We start from the raw sequence: 19,064 nt of genomic DNA on the forward strand, positions 1-19,064 counted from the left end.
CATCATGGCTGCTGAGATGTGATTGCCCTCTTTTTATGCAGTGCCTTCACATGTAAAAGTGCAAACTGTTCTGTCTTTAAAACATGGTAAAATGTTCAAGCTTCAAAGGAATGAAAACACCTTTCCTTTTACTATGGACAATGGTTGCAAATACACAGTACCTTATACCTGTGCAATTCAGTTTTTTAAGGATATAGGAATAGATAATTTGTATAAAAACATTTTAGATAAACAGACTTGATTCCAGGAAAAGGGGCAGATATTGATGAAAGGTTCTGTGTTACTTGTTTTCCACTAAGTAAATATTTGGCACGTAAACAGTAGTGTTGGGGTCTTTCCTCAGGATTAGATCTATCATATGCTGGAAATCCTGGACAAGCAGAACAAAAATCTTCTTGAACAACATTTGTAGGTGGGAAATCTGGGTGCCATTAAATACAAGATGCCATTAAAGTGATGAATAAAACTATACAGAGACTAGCCCTGTATGTGGAAGTCGTAACATCAGCAGTGTTCAATTCTGCTGTGAAGACCCCAAATACTGTATCAGAAGAAACTTTGCACTGAAGTACAAAGATAAGAGAAAGATGCATTCAAGCCTGTTTGCTTCAGTATATTTCAAATGGGTTTTGGAACCAGTCCTAGGAAATCAGTTATCTTTGTGAAGGTGGCATCTGCAACTCTTGTTATAATATCTAGAGCTGGTATACCATTATCCAGCAATACCCACCACAAAACTCAGTTTTCAGGTACTTAGAACTTGATGTATATGCATTATGCTACAGAGTTTAATTATACACTATCTCTGTTTTCCCCCTGCAAGGTGGTAATGGTGTCCTCTTGAGCTGCATCAATATTGTGCAGTAAAGAAAAACTCAGTTGCAGGATCCCTACCAATGTCAGTCACTATAGAGGTTGAAAATGGGTAGTGAATGACACAAGGGACTGCAGAAGCAGTTTCTTCTTCAAGATGGGCATTTGCCTGGGGACCTAGGCTCTTCTCATGTGTTTCTACTGTGTAATTATTAAAAATTGACCAAATCACTCACCATTTGAGAGACGGTTAGTAGCTGTCTTTATCTTTTGATGAAGAATATCATGTGATTTGGAAAACTGCTGAGCTCTTTCAGCTGTAAACGAGGTTAAGGGGAGCTGTGCTTGAATATACATCATGCCAGATAACACAAAACACTTAAAAATCAGGTCTTAGATACCTCTAGTCAGGCGCATAAAATTAGAGATTATTCTTTCTTAATCTGTCCGTGTTCTAGTTCCTCATCTCTAAATGGAAATAAATCCAGTTTATTTCACAGCAGTCTGACAAAGATATGCATTAATTAGTTTCTGAAGCTCTCTAATACCACCACAAGCACGACAGCGAAGCCCGTGAGGAAATTAATAATTCTAATTTTAGAAGGGAATGCAGTAAATAAGGCATCCAGCCACACATTGAACAAGGATAATGCAGCTGAACATTGTTTAGTATGTTACGTGAGTGCAGCCCATCAGATGCACTGAATCAGGCAAGGATCCTCTTAAAAAGATGATATGTGATCACATAATCAAAAATCAAATTATAATGTATATGTAAGATAATTAATTCAGCCTTATTTCCTGGCATTAATATTTCACTTGGTAGCCTTGGTCATCTACTGCTTTTAACATAGGTTTTGTTTTTAATCACTGGTGCTACCACTCTGCACCTCCAGAAAGTTCTTCTCCCAAGGGACTCCACCACAGTTCAAGAACTGACAACAAAAGGTAGTTTGACTGGTTGAGCCTTACCTTGTACACTGCCAGAGCTCCAAAAAGTTTAACAAAGATATCATAGATGTTTCTAATAATAGTGGAAAGGACTAGGGCAAGTTGTTTAACTCCATGTTTCATCCCTCTGCCATATTCTCTTTATGCAACTTGGAACAAATCTGGGAGATTGTATGAAGAGATTCAGATACTCAGTTGAAGGAATCAGGCAGGGAAAACAGGAGAGTAGGGAGCACCGATTCATCTACCACTCAGTAATGAAAACCTCCTGATGCTCCTCCCCATGTTTTGGGAGAGAATGGCATCTGCTTTATCGGGTCAGGTTTCACTCAGTATATATTGTGAGGCTTTAATTCCTACCTGTAAGAAGAGGAAAAGGCAAGGGATAATAATTTGCAGTCATTTATCACACATGACCAACAGAAGTTGCAGAAGGCTCCAAACTCCTTGCCTTATGTCCCAGCTTTTCCTCCTTGCGCCACTCTGACTCCCCACAGATGGGAATCTCCCAGTTACACCACACCATGTCTTACGCCTGCCATGTTCAATCAGAGGTAGCCTTTGGCCTTCTTAATTTAGTACTGGAGAACCATGATATAAATTGTGAAGGGGACTCACTAGGCTTCTTCTGGTGTGATGATTTTCCATGTTGAAATAAAATATTGTACCAGCTATTCAGTGCTACTGCGTTTGCATCCAGTTGAAAGTTGCCTCATATCCTGCAAATCCAAGGCAAGCCCAGAGCAACCAGATGGAACAGGCTTGGAATGATGAGCACAGTATGGAAAACTGGACTTTGCTTTAGAAGAATAGGACTGTCAGGCTGATAGGTGTTTGAAAAATGTTCACCAGCCTTTAAAAAAATCCATCTGAACACACATTTTTACTTTATTCTGGATCTAAAACTATTGTGCTGTTCTCTAACTGCTGCCTCTGCTGAACACCATCTTTACAACACCTGTCTAAATAAAGTCCGTTGGGGATTTTATTTCAGTGTGAGATTTTCTAGATCACAAACTTTATAACTATAACAAACATATTACTTTTAAAAAATTAGAACAGCCGCATATGTTCCATTCCAGGGACCCGATTCAACAAAGACTTAACTTTAAACACTTTACTAGTCTCCAAGCTAAGATCAGAACACTTAATAGCATTGTGAAAAATGTTATCTCTGATAGACATGAAATTAAATGGAAAAACAGAAATATAGAATTGATGTACTAACATAAAAAGTCCGTTCCATTTTCAAGGAAGGATTAGCCCCATCTGTTTTTTTTTTACAATGCTTTTAATTATTTTCTTGCCTGCTTTAAAGTGTGCCCACTGTTGACTAAAAGGAAAGTTTCTGTAAAATATTAGGCTTATATGCTTACTGAAGAATTAGACCTTTTCCACATTTTGTCTTTGAAAATGAAAGGTCTACAAAAGAAGGAAAACTATTTCTACTGCCGCAGCACATCACTGAATGTAGGAATTTTGTCTGCATTGGAAGTAGGATGGTTGACTGGGAAGAATAAAAGATAAATCAGCTAAGGTAATTATTCTGCCTTCTTCCTACTTCAACCATGACCATTTCAGACAGAGTTTCTGTACGATAGCTTATCAATGTGCAGAGCTCCCTTTCTACAAGCATCATCCTTAACACTGAATTGCACACTGTCACAGGTGTCCCTGCCCCATCACAGGGCTTCTAAGGTCCTGCTGTAAATCAGTCAACGTCAGCTAGATGTAGATTGTCCCAGAAGCTCTTGGGAGCTTTCCTGCTCCCACTATCTGGACTCTGCAACTGCAAGTCTCCATTGATCTGGCCAGGGTTGCTCGGCACCCTCGCCATTCAAGTGGCAGGAGGGTAGTTTAGGGGCAGTTTAATGAAATCTGTAGGCCACTTTTCTGTCTCTTTCCCGCTTCACCTCACAGACCCCATGATAGTCATCTCCACCCCTCCAGCCCTGGGATGGCCTAGAGGTGAGTGTCTCCGGTCTCGTCGCAGAGACTTACACCCCTCCACTTGAAAGGACGGTGCTGCTCTCTGCCCTTGGGTCAACTAACGGCATTTTTAACAAATCACTGCAGATAACTTACTATCCCCTTCTTCCCTCTCACTATTGCTATCAAGCATCCCTGCCCTTCTATTCAGGTTCAGTCTGAGTGGACTTGCTTTATCACAGGACAGACTGTGTGAACTCTACCTTACAATGTCTCCGCTATTTCAAAAACCTTTGAATTCAATATGAATCTTTTCATACACTTCAGTTGTTCAACAGACTATTTGATCAAGATGAAAAAAACGGTAGAAGTTGACTAATAATGGTACAATATTGAAAAGAAAAAAAACAAAAAAGCAAAATCCAAACTGAAAATTTTCACAGCCCCTACAGCTTTAGGTATTGATATTCATTCTCTTGAACATTGCATGTCCTCTAGAAAATACTATATTTAATTCCCATACCACTACAGGTGAAATACAGAAATAAAGGTGAAAAAAAAATTATAAAGGCCTTTTTTTTCCTCAACGTTAAAATATATAACAAACTTAGCAGTTAGTTATATATAGTACTATAGCAGAACAATTAGTCAGTAAGATCACAAAAACTGTCCCCAAAATCCTCAATACCTGCCTGTCCCCTGAGGAGCATGGTGCTATCAGGTTTTCTGTCCTGTACATGACAGAGGTTTTATTGTTTCTCTGATCTGCTCCAGTTTGCAGGGAACACTGTGATTAAGATACTACCTTTAATGGACAACTTTCCAAGTTACACTGCTCACCCTGGAAAAGTGCTCTGAGACACAGGGAGAAGCAGTAAAGGGGTAGACTGTTGTGAATTTTTGCTATTGTTCTTTCTTTTTTTTTTTTTTTTTTTTTAAGTAAAGCATTTTAATTAGTTAGTTGGCTGAATGGGCTAAGTATCTGCCAAAGGAGACACATGTCGTCTATTATGCAACATGGTGACTACCAGCCTTTGCTGCTGAACACACTGAAAATATCATGTGTAATATAAACACCCATAGGATAAATAAATACATTAAACTTATCTATTTTTTTATGAGCTCCAGCTCATACCATGTCAATGTACTGTAGCTTGGGAAGCCAAAATCCGGTTCTATTGACTGCCCTGGGAAAAAAGTGGACAGTATTTTTTCCCAGTCTAGGCTACCAGAAGGTTATAGTACATGCTGTACTCCAGATCACACACTAAATGCCCTTCTTCCTGTTCCATCACCTGGTCCCCTAATAACAGAATAAGAAACAGGACTTTGAAAACAGAAAAAAGAAACCAAAAAACTATATCCAATACATACATACATTATATGAAGACATTCATACACATGTATACATATAGTCAATATAAATAAATGCATTTGCATACTCATGCACACTCTTATGATGCAAAGAAAGATCAGATGCAGATTCAGATAGACAAACACACAATTCATTAACTTTATAAAGCAGCCAAATATATAAGTCATTGATTTACCTCGTTAATATTAAAATGTTACATTTTCCACACAGTCTTCCACAAGCTCCCTTAAAGGACATGCTGTTGATGTAGCATCAGCCATTCCCATCTACTGTTTTCCTTACCATTTAGAGTTATATTTGGGGGCATTGCTGATAAGGAGTTGTATGAAGAATGCACAGCGATAATCTGTGGTAATGATTGTTGCTTGACTTAAAATAAAGAGGAGCAGCCTTTTAAGGTTAACATCAGTTCCATGTTTGGATTGTTTCTACTATTTGGAAGGGGTTGACATGTTTTAAATTACTAAGTAATGTGAAAATACATTACTAGCACAAGACTGTTGTCTATGTAAATATTTTATGGGTAGAGTCACCCACCATTGGTTAATAAGGTAACACAGATTCAAAGCTATTTTTGTTGACTCATTTTTAAGATGAGGAATTTAAAAACAAGAAAATGTAACAGAGTTGATCAGGACGTAAGACAGTGGCTCACAGACAGGCTGTTTGTCCCCTGCATGTCATGAACAGCTCTTTTAAATTACTTATTGAAAAGAGATGTAACATTGTCCATGTGAAATATATTAAATGAATAACACAGTGAGTCACCTAATGAACCTAAGTTAAATAGCTATAATTCTTGTTTTTGCAGAGATGAAAGAAAAAGATCCTGATAGGCTTAGCTTTTCCTGGGTCAAGTATTCTCATAAAAATAAGAACTAATATCTCCCATGTGTACATGGCATCACATACAATAGGAAATACACATCTATCATAAGTGTACATGAATGCTCTCACCCTGGGGTTAACAGTATGTTTAGGGAGTGAGTGCAGCTCATGGGCTTAACCTGCAACAGCCTCCCCTTTGCTACTCCCCAATCTGCCCTCATTCACAGGCAGCATAAGGGCTTCCAAGCTGAATTGCTCAGTTTGGACCTATTTGCTGCCTGGGCCCGTGCACGTGGTCCTTCCCACTGCTCGTCTGATCTTCGTCGCACAAGACCAAACAGAAGGGCAGCTCAAGCTGTCCCACTGCCACTGTGGGAGGCTCCCACAGTCCACAAAACAGCACGATGGGGGACGCAGCGACGTTGTGCGGCGGCTGCAACATGATGGCTTGCCTTGTGCAGAGACCATTAGAGATGTGGCATGGCAGCCGGTGGCCAGCAGGCTTCTGGAAGCCTTCTTCCTCTGCAGGCTTGCATCAAGAGAGATAAATCCCGTACCACCCTTTCTTCTGGGCAATGCCTCAGAAGCCTGTCTTAGTCTTTTGCAAGGGACTTGGGGGTAACAAAACACACACAGGTATTGCAGCTGAGCTGCCCAGTGATGAACTCCTGTGTGTCATTTCTGTGCAGGACAGTCTATTAAGTTTATTGTAAGGTAAACATTTCCATCAGCTGATCACAAATTTCATCAGGGCCACGAAGACTTTGACCTAAAGTCTCTCCTGAACACTCTTGGCCAAACAAAATACATGCTTTTGCTTAAATACTGGACCATATGGCCCAATTAATATGCATTTGAAGTATTTGTAACTCAGCTCGTTCCAGGGAGGTCCTCAGGCAGCATTTTAATTTCATTTTACAAGTTGGTCTCCTGCAGTTTTACTGTGTTTCATTACCTTTTGGACAAAAAAGTCTTATGTTCAACACACATTGTGCATACTAAGGCAGGGTGAGAGCTGTTCAAGAAGAAGCTGCTTCACAGTATTGACTGTTTCACGGTGGTAAGTGTACAGAGGCGGATAATACTCATGTTTAGAATAATCTGGCAACCTGATACACTAGGATTTGAGCCACAGGATATCAAGGCATCGTTCAGACCTGGAGCCAAACTAGAGGTTCCTGTTCTTTTACTACTGGGAGCTCATCTCTGAATGTCCTCATTCCTGTATAGCTGGTACCAAGATGATTTGCCAATACTTGCAGGAGCCTCAAGTAGTTCATCCAGCCAGGAAAACACTTTTAGTGTGTGTCAGCACTTTCAAGACATTTACCATTCAAATCCAACAGTTAGAACTATATCTTTAGGTGCCCCTTCTAGCAGGCTCCATCGTTCATCCACACGTAGATACAGAGCCAAACTGTTACCCTACTATTCTTAGAAGAACAGGAATGTGTGAAGGATGCTTATAATGAATTTGAAAGAAGGTGACTATAAAGCCGTATTTCCACTCTAGAAGATACATCTAAACAAGAGCTGTGGAGAGCCAAAAGTTTGGTGGAAATACAAGACAGAAATTGTAGTGAAAGGGTTTCTGAACCCTAAAGAAGGAGATATATATGTTTTCCTGAGAGGTCAGGGATCGCCCTGGGCAATGTCCTTGCTGACCTGTTCCTAGGAAGAGAAATCATACAGGAGTGAGAAGACGTCTGGCTGTGCTGGGTGGCACCATGTGTCACTCTCCATAGGCCAGGTCAGAGCTGCATAAGCAGTGAAACTATTTTCATTAAAGTTTAGGCAGACAGTCTAAACTTATGATAGGCAACCTCACACCCTCACACATGACTATCACACATGCACACAATTGCACACAGACACACCCACCCACCCTGAAGCAGTTGAAGACGAAAATGAAAAATCCAAAAATCCAACCGTTATGTTCACAGTTTGGTGCTGTGAAACCTCACATGGGAATGATCTGTTTCTGGGCTGCTAAAATAAAATCCCTGCAAAATGAAGTTTATGATGTGTGAAGTAATGTAAATGGACAACGCTCCCTTCCCCCACTCCTCAAAATAACCCCCGTGCTCCCCATGTACACCCAATCGATCTTCCTCTCTGAGGCCACAGCCCAGCGGAGCCTCATCCCTTCCACCCTTCATCCCCCCTTCAGTTTACGCAATAGATTATATGCAACGCGCGATATTTGGAAGCCACATCCTGCTGTAGGCAGGGCTGGCTGCACTCCCTAACACAACACTTGGGGATGACTCTGCTTCCAGCAAGTGGAGTCGATGTGCTGGACGTGGTTTAATTGGTGCCAGCTTTGTCCTATTAACAAGTGTCGGCTTTCTTCACTTGATGCATCAAGCGGTGATGTTCTGCAGGTTATAGCGCCCTTATGCATTAAAGCCTTTTGTATATGTTGCTGCCTGATTAGACAGGAAATAGTGCATGGCACCAGGGGATAATTCATGTGAGTAAAGTTACTTGCATGCATATGCATGTGCAAAACCGGGGCTCCAGATGAGAAATACATCTTTTTCTAATCCCTGAGCTATTCTCTGTGTGTATGTCTATATACACATTGCATGCTTATTACTTTTTATTACTTTTAAAACTTAAAAATAAAATTGGCTTGAATTTAGTTTGAGGATTGGCACCAATCCAGGACAATTCTTGTTTTAACTGAAACAGTTTGCCCACTGCTAATTTTAACACAAGCAATTTATTTTATTAACATGGATGCAAATGGTAAGCACACTCTCCCTTCCTACCAGGAAGCCTTGGAAGCCTAGCACAAAGCCTCGGGAAGAGCGATGCCACAGATCTGGGGAGATGCTCTCTTTGTCTGGGAAAAGGTGTTTTTGAGAGATGCCTAATTTTCATAGCTGCCCTTGCTACCTGTGTAGGAGGGAGGGAGCTAAAAGCCTCATTCATGCTCCCAGATGTCTGCAAGGACATAACTGAGTGAGACAGCCTAATTATCCCAAGCCTTTCATTCCTTTTACTTCAGTGACCGTATAGAGGACCTGGCTCCATTATGGCAGATGATGAGACTGTAAGCACTACGCCTTCAACTAGGAGCAGAGGGGGAAAAAGTGAGGGGTAATTGCTATGTATAGACAGTGCAGCCATTGAGAGACCTTTAACCTGTTTATCTTTCCTTTTGCAATCTATGAAAGAATGACTCTGTTATTGCTCACCAAGCTTCGGCACGTGACCCAGCTTTTTCTACCATTCAAGGAATGTAATTTAAACCAGATTTAGACTCCTCTGCATGGCCGAGCGTGATGCCCACTAGAATGTTCAGCTTAGGCAGAATTGTTTGGTTCAGTTTAAATAAATAAATAGCATTAAAATCTAATCATGGAAAGTGTAGCTGTTAAAAATAGACTGAGGTAGCGCTCACCCGAAGTGTCGAGAAAAGGTATGCGCAGGAGGGATTCTGAGAGCCGATTCATCAAGTGCAGGAGAATCAGACGACCAACGCTGGCGAGGTTTCAGGCACGTAAGCATCACCGCCGAGTCTCCCTACCCTGCAGCAGGAGTTCCCAGCAGAAGTTAGACCTGTTTCCTTTTTTTTGTACTTCAACCACCTGCTTTCTCTTCAGTCAGATTCTCCGTGGGGACACAAGATCCTCATCGAGCTACCTGTGGTGAGCCTGGCACCCAGCATGAAAACCACCTTGTGCAATATTTCTCCACCTGTGAAGCAGCGATTTAAAAATGAAGCAACATTAGAAAGGATTTTACTTTTTTTTTGTTTGTAGCTTTTGATGCTGGATTTGTTTGTCTGTGCCACAGTAAAACCTAAGTAAGCAAAAGATGTCATGAATCCAGATGGCAAAGACAGTTTCTTTCTCAAATTGTTTCACCTTATGCCCCTTTCTGCTCACTTTCAGTCATCAACCTTAAACATGAAACTGTTATCGTTCTTGATTAGGATGTATAAGTTAATCAGGGCATTTAATGAAAAAAACTTGCAAGGCATTTTACGTATCAGGTTCCATGATCAGGTTGGGTTTTGCGTATTTGTGAATATTCACGAATGGAAAAGAATATTCCCTCTGGTGCAACATATTTTGGATTTTCCAGGATGCACCATGGGAACAGACAAGAGGGCTGGCCGTGGTGCATCGTGGGACCTTTAAAGTAGCCTGGAACCCAGCCAGGAGAGCTTAGTCCAGACAGCAGCTGCCGCAAAGACCTGGGGTAGCTTTTCCAAATGAGCATGCTCCCTTTCTCACTAACATTTTCAGTTGGAATTCCACTGAATTCCACTTTCCTTTTTGCTCCTGCAAAATTAAATGCCTATGGAAAACAGAAAACTTTCTGACCAACTGTACTCAAGCGTACCAGGGTTTTTTGGTAGTTTAATTTCTGTCTATACGTTTTTGACAGACAAACGATGGTGCTGCTGTCAGTAGGGGTGGCAGACAAGGTGCTCAGCTGCCTGCTCCACCTGCACTGCACAGAGGACAGACCAATTCATGCATCTGCTCCTGAGCAACTAGGTTACAGTGAGATTTGGTTTAAATTATTACTGATTATAACTTGCTTTAGAATACTGATTTACACATGGAATCTCTGCAGGAACTGACTGATCAGCAGGCCAGATCTTCCTGCCGTGAGGACCAGGTGGACAGCCCAGAGCAATGACTGTATCCCTTCTCCAAAGGTGAGCTCTACCTATGTCTCAGCTAAGCCTAGTTCTGCATAACACTAGTCATCTCCTTGTCCCCAAAACTTACAATTTCCATATATAAGCTAGAAAAGGCATGGGAGTACAATCAGCATTTTTGCAGCACTCAGTCCAGCACTCAGGTCGTTCAGTCACAGACTGGAGATTTCCTGAGTCTTCTTCCAGTGACTTGTGGTCACTGCTATTGGCTCAGACAAGTCCCAGTTCAAATGTCAAGTGTCATGGTCACCCTGAGAAATTTCACTAAAGACTTTATGAAATGTACGTCAGTTTTAAGTTTTTCAGGAGTGAATACAGGAAGTAAAAAATCTATGAGAAATATGCACTTTCATGATGAATATTGCCTAGAGAAGGCTACATAAGACTTCCAGTTCATTCACTTGTAAATTTATTAAAGGGGCCAAAAGCATGCAGGTGCCAAAAGAACCATTTCTCTGACACTCTGGTTCTAAAAACCTGCGAAATGTATCTTCCTCCTTTGCCCAATACATCTAACCATTAACAGATCAATTACTCAGTTTGCATACCGCTGCCAACGGCCTATTTCCATTTGATAGGGAATGCCTGAAAAGCTCACAGTTTGAAAAGCTTGTCTGAGTATGGCCCAGAGCAATGGAAAACAGAACAAAGAAGAGAAGAGCTAGTGGCATTTAAAGGCGAGATGCCACAGAGTGCAGATGGGATCCAAGAGCGTAAGTAAAACCTAAGAGGAGAAGGAGCATGGAAGAAGAGGCCGGGCAGATCTGCTGTGCGCAGCAGCCTGGTGCTGTTCTCTGAGATGGCCCATCTCTGGGCCAGCAGCAGCCTGGGCCAGTGCCTCCTGGTGACTCAGCGCAGCAGGGTGTGAGAGCTCCAGAAGCCATGCAGCCACACTGCTGTGGCACTCAGCCCCGGCTAGTAACATCACCTTCTCTGCTGGACACACTGAGTCAGCCACAGCGTCGCTAGGATGTGGAAATATTGCCCCCAGTCCTAGGGCTGGCTGTACCTCCTGATCGTTGTACCACACTCAGCCACGCAGGGTATACCTGACCACTGAGTGGAGGGAAAAAAGGAAGCAATGACAGCTAAATAGTAAACAAAGCAGGGCCAAACAGGGATCCAACAGGGAGTGAGAGTGGGAAAACATAGCTGTACAAATGGTTTTCAAAATGAGAAGTCTGAATCTGGAAAAAAAATGGAGAATAAGTTTCCTCCTCACACTCTCAAACTGGACAGCATGCCTCAGCATGGTTGTACACTGCTTGGCAGAACCATGAAGCAAACCACATTTATCTGCTGAGATATGTATTCATCACAGGTTTCAAAAGAGTGCACTGTCAGGCCCAGAGAAACTCCATGAGTTCCTGGAGACTCTTAAGCTCCGAGTTTCTCACCTCCAACACCTTCCACACTGTATTCTCAAATTCAAAGTTCCTTTATTGTTGCATATGGGAAGATCACAGAACAGCTACTGCGGTCCAACTCTTTCTTTTCAAACATCTGTTTCCTGGTTGTCAACTCTTTTTCCTACACCACTTCTCATGTAGCTGTGCCTAGTCACTCCCTTTCCTTCCTCCTGCTCTGAGACCTGCAGCTCCACCACTGTAAAAATAGCTGGCGTGGAAGGCTAACGTCTCTTTCTAGAGAACTGAGACAGCTGTGGTTGCTTGAAACGTGGAAGGACTGCCCAAATGATTCATTTTGCTCCTCTTCCCCAGCCCTTTTCTTGCTTTGCTGCTCTTCCAAAACATTATTTCTTATTTGCAGATAGCTGGTTGTTGTGGCCATGCTGATGAAACTGTCCTCATGCACCATGGGAAAGAGAAAACGAAACTTTAGGAGGTACCTCTCATACTCTTGAGGTCATCTGCTGACTTTTCGTTAAGTAGTCCAGGAGTAGCTAAAAATATGCTGAATATAACACAGAGAGAGAATATATTTCACCTAAAGCAAACGGAATAAGCAGTAAAAATAAAAGCAAAGAGACTAAGTCCAAACCATCGCTCATCAGTAAAAACCTCATTCTGACATATGGTTATGTTTATGGTTTTGTGTGATATTTAAATTTAACAGGGAAGAACACCAATTTTTTTAAAAAAACAATGATCTTAAAATGGAGCAAAAATCAAGGCATGTGGACACGTGTCCATTAACTGCATGGAAAGCAGAGTTATTTCTGCCTGATCACAACTTTTGAAAACTAGTCTCAAGATTATTCTTCAGATGACCATTAATATATACTACAGTTTAAAAGGGTATCCATTTGCCCTCTTAAATCTCTATAAGAAAAATTTATTTGGAAAAGGCAAATAAAGCATATTAGCGTTTCTGCTGAGAAAATACATGCTAGTCAGCGTACAAGTCTGAGGAAGATAGATAGAAATATTAAAGTTCAGAAATACTCCAAGTTTTCTTTATCCAAAATCTTCTGTTCCTCTGCAGTGTTACATTCACCAGGTTGAATGCGCTGCTCTTTTTTTCTTCTTTTTTCTTAATGGTGTAGTTTTGAAAAGGCTGTTTGCAAACTTATCTTGGGATGATAATCTCCAGCAAATGCCAAGCTGGTTTAAAGAGCAAGGTCCTGAACAGTCACAAGGACCTGTTGTAAGCATGCTGGAAATACTTGGAAAATACTATAATCTTTCAATTGTGCTCAGCTGGATTGTCAATTGCCAATGGTGTACTCCATATAAGTTGCTCCCCTGGAGTCTCACTAAAGTCTGTAGAAACCTATTTAATGTTATATTTGTTATCTCTGCACCTCTTTTGGCTCCATCAAATTAAAGCTTTTTTAATAAAAAGAAAGATGGATGTATTCTAGTTGCATGAAGATGAAGACTCCATGTAATGAGATAATCTACCTGTGATCTGCTGCCAGCTTGACTGAGACATAGTTCAAGGTAAAATGTGTTTAGAGATCTGAAGTAGTAGATTACCAGCAAAGAAAACATGCCTGTTTCCTTATCTTAGGGAGACTGGCTTCCTGCTAGTTGTGGATCCTACTCCTGCGTGAAGTACTAAAATACCCTTGTTCAGCATTTTCGATTTCATCTTCTAGTGATAATGGAGGTTATGTATAATCTCTGTGGCTGTTCAGATTCCCTTTTTGGCTCCCACAGTGGGTAGTACTGGAGTTCATGCAGTATCATAAGAGATGACTCCATAGCACACTAATTATATAGGGTTTTCAAAGTACTTTGAAGATGAAAAGTGTTGTATCAGTGCAACTCCAGGTATTATTATTATTATTTATATAGCATACATAATCATTAGTGGAAGCCTAGCTTTAAGTCCCCTTGGGACTAAGGTGGGAGGAAGATTTGGACAAACTCCATGTCCTCGCACTTTCACTGTATCTGGTTAAGGTAGATAACTAGCATTCTGAGTTCCTCTGCTGTCTTCCTTAATTATAAAATACTATGAAAAAGAAAGTGATGGAAGCAAATGTGGACTCCTGTGAGATGAGATACAAAATCACTTTCTAAGCTGTCAGTGAAAACTTATAGTGGTCAACACCTGTGAGATCCATTCTGAATGAAATTAATAGAATTAATTCCCTCATTCTGCATGAATGAAATAGGAGAAACACCAGTTTGTTAATTAATAGATATTTAATGGAGCAGGGTATTTCAGTGCTCCTTACCGCATGATGCAAGGAAAAAATAATCACTACAGAAAGCTTTTTCAGTACAAAACATGAAATACCTGTTGCGTAAGTGATATGCAGAAAAGAAGCGGGTGGTGGGAGAAGATGGCTGCATGGGAGGAGTGGAGAAGAAGATGAAGATTAACAGGATATTACAGCTCCCAGCCAGAATGGAAGGGGGATGAATTTCTACAGTTTTCACTATCATCCATGCAGAAATCCCTTCACAGCCTTACAGCTAGACTTTTCAAGACAAGGAATGGCGATTGACTAGTTTGCCTCAATTCTACAGGAAATCCTACGGGAAACAATCCAGACCCACTTTCTCTACTCGCACACCCTTTGACAGCACTAATTGAACATCCACCCTACCACTGAGGGATTAAGCGCTATAGTCAGTCCAAAGTCCTAGAACTAGGGGGGTACCAACAACCAAAATGCAGGCAGAAGAAATTCCTCAGAGATTGTCCTAGACCTCAGCAAGTTACACAAGGCCCACGGATTCACAGTGGGATCCTCTGTGTGCTCCTGAAATAAAACTACAGGGACTTGAATAAAAGAAGGTACTAAGTAAAGCTCAGAGTAAGGTTTTCATCTCATGTCGCTCAACAGAAACTCCTTGTCCGCAACAGAAGCACGCCAGGTCAGACCAGGTAGGATTCTTGCCTGAGTAATACTTCTTCGCCTCCACACACAAAACCCAGGTGACAATCTTACAGTTGGCTATATATTCAGCTTTCAAACAACTATAATGAGTCTCCCAAATATATGGCAGAGTAGTCCCAGCGAAACACTTTGAAGTAATGATGCATAGATAATTTTGAATATTCCCCTTTGAATAGGGAAATTCAAAGTGTAAGCAGAGCCTGTGTTTTGAAGAGGCCTCCCTGTGGAGGGTGTCCTATTATATGTAGATACCACTGAGAATAGCATGCAAATATGGTCATTAGCGAAGGTTTGAACTTTTCCAGAACAACTTCAATTTTGAGCCAAGCTACTTCAACCTTCAAAGGCAGCAAACTCTATGACTCAGCAGAAGCTGAGACTGAAAAAGCCTGTTTCAGCAAGGACTGGTGGTTTTAAGATGCTAAAGTATCCAGAGGCTTTTCTAATCCCTTAAGCTATTTTCCATGCTGTTTTCCTATTGTTAGTTGCAGACGTGTAAAAGAGACCAAGTCCATATTCCATGACTGCACTGTTTTGCTATCAATTGTCATTGTATTTCCTTACATATTTGGGGCTGCTTATGGTTTCCCCTACAGAGCTTACATTATAGATGGAAAAAGAAGGAGAAAGAGGAGGATGCAAAGACTCCTACCCAAGCAAAGCTCACAGAAGAGCTACTGAGAACAGAGGAGCATTCAGCAGCATGGAAAAACTGCTCAGGTGTTTGGGATATGAAAAACTTTCTAAAAAGGATGAGGAGAGGCAAAGTGAAGATTTCACTCCTCAGCTGCCCAACCCAGCAGTTAGATGCACGTTATAGAGTACCCTACACTCCCTTATGTAGTCCTGTGTAAATTTGACGTGGACATCCCATAAATGTGTTTCATTACATTTACAGAGTTCACGTCTGTTTGTAAAAAAAACTTTAGATTACTTTTCATAAACTTGCCTCTGCGCTGAGTTACAGTAAAAAGAAAGTTGTGAGGAAATAGTATGATTACACATATTCAAGTGGTCACCATTCAAGACTTTGTAGCTTATACCCGTAAGCTTTCCCTTTGCAGTTATATCAATGAAAATTAGATGGCATAATATATCTTTCTGGATCCAACCTGTTTATGTCTGAAATTCAGAGGAACTTTTACATTGATTTAAATGACTGAAACCCTGGAACTCATGTGAGCATTTTCTGTCAGTTCTAATGGGAAGTATGCAACTGCGGTCTAGGCTTGTTTCAAGGAGCAATTTAAATGTCTGAACATTTTCCCTTTTATACTAGTCTAAGCTCACATGTCTCATTTTGTTATGCACATTTCCTCAACACAGTAGCAGAGATCCGGTCTTTTTAAGTGATGGGAGAGTCCACAGTCACCAGAACGCCATTACTTTTGACCGGTTGACTCCCTTGACTGTGTATTACTAACCCCGTACAGCCTGTCCCAGACTCTCTGCCTCTAGCTTCTGGCACTATGCTTCTTCAGCACTTAAAAGGAGTTAACGCAAAACAATATCACTGTAAAAACATGTCTGTCTTTGCCCAAGGTGCCTTTGCATTGCAAATTCCAGCAAGTCAGTAAGCCGCGTGCAGCATTTTGGCTACCAGGAGGAAAGAGGGAGGGCAGCCATTTTGGAGGCAGTTGGTCTTACCAGATTACTGAGCAGCTGCATTTATTTAAACAGGTTCTAGACATAGTACCCATAGATAACGCTTACCATGTTTACATGCAGTGTCTATATTGCTTCATGGGGTCACCTGGTAGTGCTACATGTTAGGAAGTATTTAAGACAAGTTTAAGACAAGCATTCTTTTTTGTGTCTCTCAAAATACCTTTTAAATAAGTATAGGAACCAATAAGCTCTTCCTGTTTCAATCTAGCGATGTGCTAGCATCATGTAATTTACATCTGACACACTTTCCAGGACTAACAGAGTCTGGGTGTGAATATGTCCTTGGGCACAGTCCAAAGCACATGGTTTAAGTCAGGGAAAGCCAGTCATCTCTTTGCAGAGCTGATCTTATAGCCCCGTGTTTCTGAAGCCATTATGTTAGAATAAATTAGAATAAAATGGAGGACCCTCAAACAGTTTCAAGGGACTGCGCCAGAGAATACATCTAGGAAGTGATTTCTCAGACATGACTTATGCTTCTGACCTTATTGTCTATGTTGGCAGTAGAAATGAAAGTAATGTAGGAGTAGCTTCAACAGCTCTGTACCATCAGAGGATTGCTTCTTTTGCCAGAGAAATCCTCAAGGGCCATGAGCCCCACCTCAGTCATCAGAGTCCTCTGGCAGATCTAACTGCAAATGGCTGGACTGAATAGCATGAGAAGGAAAGGAAGGCATCTTCAAAGAGATTATGGTCAATCTGACCACTTTTATAATACACTGTGTTAAAAAAAACCTGTATATCAGGGGTAGTTCATGAGCTCAGTAGAAGGCTCAGTCCTAACAGGTTTGGATTAGCAGTAAATAGAGAGAAAAAGTTCTACAGGAGGAAGATAAAGCCTGTTTTCTGCCCTATTTTGTTCAAATTCTGGAAAAGGGAGCAGTGGTAATCATGGAGGAATTACAAGAAGAATTAAAAGTAGTCCTGACCCAGTGGGGTAGAAACAGCCATCACCAAAACTGGACGAGGTTTTGATCTGACATACCCAGAACTCCACATTAACCAGTCAAGGTAACTTCAGACCTGGATCGACTCCCAGATCTGAGTTGCAAAACCCTACCCCTTACATGACTACTTTTTTTTTCTTGAATCGATACCAAGCTGCAGAGAAATTCGAAGGGAAACGCCAGCACGGTGGCAACGCGCAGCGGGCCAGTGATGCTATGTGGCACAGCAGCACCGCAGACAGCCGTGGTTCTGGAATGGTGAGACGAGTACATCATTTAAAAATGACCGATTTCAGGGGGTGTGACAGGTACACTCACAAAGTTTGTTCCGGTTCTCAAACTATTACGGTAGTTTCCACTTTAAATATGGAAATTTCATTTCTAAATTAGGAAATAACCTTCAGTGTGTGCTCACTGCATTTAAAACATCTTGAAATTACATGAACTGCATATAGATTTTAGGCTGTCTGTAACTTGTCCTTCTAACTTTACTCTTTACAAACATTTCAAATTACTGGGGCAGGGTGGAGGCCTTAAGATGAATTTGCCTTTTTTCGAAATACTTCTACACAAAACATCAACACAAACTTTAAATACTTAACAGGTTTTGAATTTGGGTTTGCTTGCTGTTTTGTTTGTAACCCTGCTTTTGTTTTAATTACCTTCAGAGATGGGTGTTTTACAACATCTTTTCCAGTTTGAATTCAATATCTAACACATCCTGCTACAGAGGTTGAGAAGTATGCACTAGCATTGTATCACACATAATTTTTTGTCAGCTGCAGACAATGCAACTGCTGCTGCAGAGATGCACTGGGAGAAAGCGTATAAAGAATTGGATGAATGGCACACCTAATTATGTCACTGTGATGACTTTGAAGTGTGTAATAAATACACTCCACAGAAATAAATCTAGGTGGGAGAAATGGCCCACGGAATGTCTTTACCCTACACACACATATGCATTACCACCAAAAACTCACTCAGAGAGCCTTGGCACTGAAGCACTAATTTATATCAGTTGTCCAAGATGCCCCAAGGAACTGAGTCCTTAACTTGGGACGTACCTGACAATCAGCCTGGCTAGGAGACACTAGATTTTCTCTCAGGGTGAGCCCTTCTCTGGATGTTTCTCTATCTACCTTTCCAAGGGCATGATCCTCACAAAATGCTTGGAATGCCCTTCCCTTTGTACAGACGAACTAGGACAAGCCAGCTTAAACATGACTCATTGTTATTATTTAAGGAATACTTCAAGGAGTCATTCCTTGTGCTGGTGCTTGTGTAGTATCTCTCAGAGCTGTAAATTCACTACCGCTGTCCTGCTTATTTTTCCCCTTCTTTACTAATAGGAGGGGGAAGAATTTGGACTTAAAATGACATGCAGATTTGAAAGTAGAAAGCTGTATGACAACTGCATGACCATTATATTTTGATTTTTCAAGTAAAAAAGGAGTTGAACCATCTTTCCTTTAGAGTCCAGTGCTGGACAGGCAAGCACCGTGATAGCATTAGTGATAGGGACCTAAATGGTAAAGCAGTAGACAGTACGTGAAA

This window comes from Fulmarus glacialis, unplaced genomic scaffold (genome assembly GCF_000690835.1).
Source record: "Fulmarus glacialis isolate BGI_N327 unplaced genomic scaffold, ASM69083v1 scaffold6859, whole genome shotgun sequence".
Taxonomy (NCBI): domain Eukaryota; kingdom Metazoa; phylum Chordata; class Aves; order Procellariiformes; family Procellariidae; genus Fulmarus; species Fulmarus glacialis.